Source organism: Euprymna scolopes, chromosome 26, assembly GCF_053919585.1.
Source record: "Euprymna scolopes isolate OS-2025 chromosome 26, ASM5391958v1, whole genome shotgun sequence".
Taxonomy (NCBI): Eukaryota; Metazoa; Mollusca; class Cephalopoda; order Sepiida; family Sepiolidae; genus Euprymna; species Euprymna scolopes.
The window spans coordinates 14,635,827-14,641,603 of NC_136507.1; positions in this window are offsets into that span (position 1 = coordinate 14,635,827).

Here is a 5,777-nt window from a genome sequence, read left to right on the forward strand (position 1 = left end):
GAACAAACTGCGATCACATATACACAAGCGATACATAAGATAAGATGTTGCTACTGTATATGCAAATCTGGTTTCCAGTCAGGAAACTAAGTCGGGGATATTTCCCTCGACACCAAAGCCAGCGGATTTTAGACCATTTCTGAAATCCCGTTTTCCCTGTTGATTGTAGCATGTTGCTAGTATTGTGCAGTTCTAGGAGGTCCACCATTCCAAGCTTTGCCTTTTCACTTTAAGAATTGCTTAGTTTATTGTTAATAGGCTGGGGTGCTCCTGCAGGGGAATGTCAACGGGACACCCAACCATTTTATGCCCACCAGAGTGTTCTTCCTTTTGACAGCTGGCTCTTCAATCGCACTTTCCTACTTGTGTCACATCTTCCCGTAGTGTGAGGGAGACAAATAACATGCTGCTATTGGACAAACTTGAATTAACTTTAGTTGAAGTTTAGTTGAGCAATAAGTCATAGCTTGTATTATTCCAAATTCTTGAGGAGTAATTTAGTAATTGAACGCGTGTATCATTTTATAGACATGGTATTAAAAGTAGTTATTTCAAAGGAAGATGCTCGACTGTACTCCAATCACTGCTTCCTTTTTGTAGGACATTCTAAGACAGAACTTGATTTCGTGCCATAACTGAAAAGGACTTTATTTTCTTCTTCTGGGTGACCAGTATCAGGCAGAAGTTCTATAGACAGAGATTTTTGACAAAGGCTTGCTGTCAATGGAACACATTACCACAGGTCGCTTTCCAAATAGATACTTAATTGAAGAAATATATGTCATTATAACATGTTTTACACGAAAACCTGTGGCAGTTGCATGGCAGATCTATTTAGTTTGTATGTACACGCCATAACATGCGTTATCTCGGTTTGTAGTTCGGTCAGCGAAATAAGCGCATTGATATACATAACTGCGCATGCCCACTACTAACGTATAAACACGGCCGACTTGCCTAAATGGCTATTTTCGGCTTCAACACGCATTACAAAATCCATAAAATCTATTACGAAATATAAAAATTTAATTTCAACCAACGATTTTAATTTTTGGTACCCCGACAAAAGGAGGGTGAACCTGTAAATTCACTCTTATCCATTCATCGGTTGGTTCGTCCGTCTATCTGCACTTTTTTCAATAACTACACCTTGGAATTTTTTGAAATTTTGCACAAACATTAAACATGATATGAGTAAAAAATAACAGAACGGATTTTCCAGGAAAACTCCGGTTTCACCCTACATTACCCTTCGGGTTAAAATGGCTAAAATTAACATTTTTGTGTTTATTAAAAAAAAAATGATGCCTTGGATTTTTATAAAACTTTCTGAAAAGTTGTAAGTAACTGATTTCTACATAATTTTGTTTGTCTATACTTCGCGATAACACCTGAGCGTGCCCCATGGTCTCTTTTAGGGTTAATAAAAACATTCCATTTTTGGGATTATTTGATCACATCTGTCCCAAATTTTCTGTGTATGTCTATTTAGCAGTTTTGTAGGGTGCTGAACTCAAATTTTAACATGTTAAGCCTTGGGAACTTTTGGGGTTAAATGGAGGTGGGTAAATGATGGACCTAATCATTTCTTTTTTTGCATGGTGCAGAACTCAAATTTACATATGTTAAGGTCTAAAACTGCACCGTTTGTTCAGTTTTACAAGGATTTGACGTCCCCCTGGAGACTATTGGGGCTAAATGGGGGAGGGCAAATGATGAACATTTTCATATGCCTGTTCATTGTGCACTCGCGGGGGGAGGGGGGATATTCATGCTTCACTTGTTAAAGTCTTAAATAAAAAGTCCAGTGACAAGAAGTGTATCTTACCAGTTTTATTTTTTACAAAATTCTCATTTTTACATGAATTTTTGTAAAATTAAAATTAATTAGATTAAGACGTTGGCATCTGTAAAAAAAATTAGTACGCAGAGGATTTTAGTACTTACGGAGTCAGTCCTTAGTACTGATTAAAAATCCAGAGTAAGTCCGGAAATAGGTTACTATTTGGAAGCCACCTATTTTCTATTTCTCTTTCTTTTAAGAAAGCCTTTTGAACTTTACTTTATTTAGGGACTAAATGTTTTTAACCGTAACATAACTCTTTGCACGTTTAGTGTCACCTGCATTTCTGCATGCTTTTCGAGGCTTTCAAATCGAAAACTGCTTCAAGACTGGCTCAGAAATCTTGACTGTGTAAGTGCTGAAATCTTTGGAATATCTATTCCTTACAAGTATGAAGACTTTGATTATTAAATCAACTGAATATCACCATTTATGTATACAGTAAGGTATGTCTGTATGTTTATATATTCAAATATAGAGGCTTCAATTCTAAACTAATAAACTGATCATTATGAATGTTGGAATTCCGGCTATGTTTAGATTAATTTAGTTTTAAATTAAGGGTTGAAAAGAAAGGTGGAAAACTTTCTCATAGATTCAAATACCGTCGACTTTTGTGATTTTTTTTACAATAGCTTAAGCAATAATATATATATATATATATATATATATATATATATATATATATATATATATATATATCAAATTTCAGTTTCATTTATATATTTTGAACGATTTCATGAGGTATAGTATGAGGGCTATATTCAATTTGAACGTTCAAATGTTGCAGATTTGCTTAAGATTATATCCGTAGTCATTAGATAACAATGAAACCAGATTTCATTGAATTGAAATTTCATCTTAAGACGTCTTCAGCTTAAGCCTTAAAATCTAGATTTTTTTTTAGATTAAAAATCATTTAAAGGATTTTGATCAAATTTTGAATACGGGTTCTAGACATAAAGCTAATTATAATACTTTAAGTTTTTATTTTCATAAGCATAAATAAGATTGATGCAAAAGTCTCTTTTCTGGTATACACCTTCACTCCCGATCTGAAATGGAAAACGTACATCAAATCTGTGGCCAAAGTCGCCACGAATTCTACCGCTCCAGAAGATATCTCACCATCGACGCAATTCTCTACTTTTATAAGCGCTAAAAATACATCCGAAAATGGATACCGTTGTCACATTTTGGGAGAATCAGCTTGGGGCACCTTCGAAACCTAATAGATGATTATCTTTTTTCCCTACCCGCAACCTCCCACATACGTTGCAAGTCTGACTCTATTCTATTATTATTTACATGGAAAGTGCACGACTAAACACCAGTCTATAGTTCCAATCTGCAAAACTTTCACAAAAAAGTACTCGTCTAGAACCAGCCGCTGTCATTTCCCCCCACTCTCTATCCGTGCCTATATCTAAACGCAAATTACACGAACAAAGCTTCTTCCCTATGACTGCTCGCCTGTGAAAATCTGTTCCACGGGCTTGCTTTTCAGCTGACTACAAAATGGTCGTATTCAAGTCAAATGCAAACAAGTTCTTGAATAATCAAATTTTGCCTCATTTATAACACTTCCAATCACCACGCTGTTGTCTCGCTGACCACCTTACATTCATTAACCTTGATCCTCAAGCGGCCTACGGGCCTTGATAACTGGTGAATTCCTCGTAAAAAATGCATTTAATCCGCCCTGAGACGGTTATTCTTTTTATCGGTTTAGAATGTTAAGAAAAGAGTTATAAGTCACGCTGTTAGGACGCCATTGCGTCTTCGCTTTCCTTTTGGTTTGGCCATTTTTCCTTTTGTTTTTTATTTCTTTAGTCTTTTCCCATTTGATGTGATCCGCCTTTTTTTTCTTCGATGTTCAGATAATTTACTGTCAGCGAACATATTCTCCGCCATCTTGCGTCCAATTTCCATATCCATTCAATTATCTGGATACGTTCGGCTTTCATTTTTTCCTTTCTTTCATTATTCTTTCTTTTGCGGGAAAGTCAAGTCAAATAGCAGCGACGCAAAAAAAGGGGAACGGGCACAGGACCAGGCAAGAGGCAACAACTATCGATTGAATAGGGCGGTGGAGATAAGTTGAGCAGAAAAAAAAAATGGATGCTGTGATTGGCCTTTGCTTTCGGGGTCTCTGAATCGAATCAAAGGTCGGATTGCGTTGGGAAGGGGTTGAGACATTACACCATCTCAGAGTCTGTAAAGAGTTATGCAAAGAAATAATGGTAGGGCAACCCGGTTCGAACTTACGTCTGAGATGGTCAGTCTAGGTAACGAATATGTAGAGTCAACCGGAGTCAATTGCCAAAGAGAAAAATGCAATTAAAAAAGAACGGGGGGAGAAAAAAAAACTTGACTAGATGAACGGTTCAATGTTAATTGATGCAACGAAATATACATTAAAGCAATATTTAATAAAGCAATTTTTCACTCCTCTTTCTCTCACACTTTTCTCTCTCTCTCTCTCTTCTCTCTCTATATATCTATATTTACATCTATCTACTATCTAGCTCTCGATCAATATTAACATACATGCAAATTATTCTAAAATTATAATGCTAAAGCAAGTTCAGTTCTGGATTTTCCATCCATATTTTATTATCACACACACACACACGCACACGCGCGCACGCACACATACACGCACACACACATACAGAGAAGTAAAAAAGGAACAGATCTCACTTGTAGATCACATTTCCGATGATTGTGTAACAAACACCCATAGTCGACTCGGAAATGCTGATCACGCTCTGATTATGGTAGAAATTACCCGAAACTCTCGAAACAAAGCTGAAGAATCATTACTCAAAGCAACAAGAAGGTTGACTGAAAAGCTAGCAGTGATCAAAGACGCCTCATGAGGAAATATCATTTCTCTTCGCGTAGAAAAGTGTGCAATTGAGACTACTGAATGGTTCAAAGCGAAAATTGAAGTACATTCGCCCACACGAAAGTTCTATACCAAAGCACATGTTCCACAATGGTTTACTTCTGCTTGAACAGCTGCTATTGCTCAAAGGCAGCATGCATACCGTAGATTTGTGAAAAAGTATTTATTGAAGAACATGTCACAAGATTCTCTGGTAGTACTTAATTTTAGAAATAAATAAATGTGCTAAAATGTCAGCGACATTGAATTCTCATGATAAAAAACGTGAAAAAAGTGTTTGAATGAAGCGATGTAACTGTTCAGTCGGAAAAATCGTTTAGTGTGTGAATTTGTCTCTCGCGGGTTTTTTTACAGCACACAATTATCAAATATTCTTTCGCATCAGAAATTCTATAATACAGATCTTTAAACCTCGAAAACTACTTGTTTCTGTAAAATTTAAATGAGATTTTCGTCTTCAGCATAGTCAAAAACTTTTAAAAGTCTTAAATTAAAAGAAATGTGTGGAGTAGCGGTCGCAGAGAAATAGATTTGTTTATAGCGCACTTCAGTGTCAGTGACGCGCATGACATGTTCATTTTTGGAGCCACTTGTGGGATCACAAAACGGTAATGGAAAATTTAGACATTTCCAGCCGTTCCGCTGTTGACTGGCGGTCTTTCTGCTCGGAAGTTTGCGACAATTTGTTGCAAAATTAGACCCAACAGGAGACCAAGGTATTGAGGTCGAAATCGATGAAACTTAGATTGTTCAACGAAAATATCACTAAAGGATAGAACTCATTTAAATTTGGTCTTTTTTGAGGATATCGAAAGGATTTCCAAACGGAGTTTCCTAACTGACAGGCCCCGACAAAAAGAGTAACGGACATCTATATGTGATAATCGTTTTCAGCATACACGAAAACCAATAAACGTCGTAATATTAAAGGTGAATGTTGAATTTAAATGTTCTTTCCTTTTATTTTATTTACAACAATTTTCTTTAAATGACGTCTTTATACGTTTTCGACTATGCTGAATA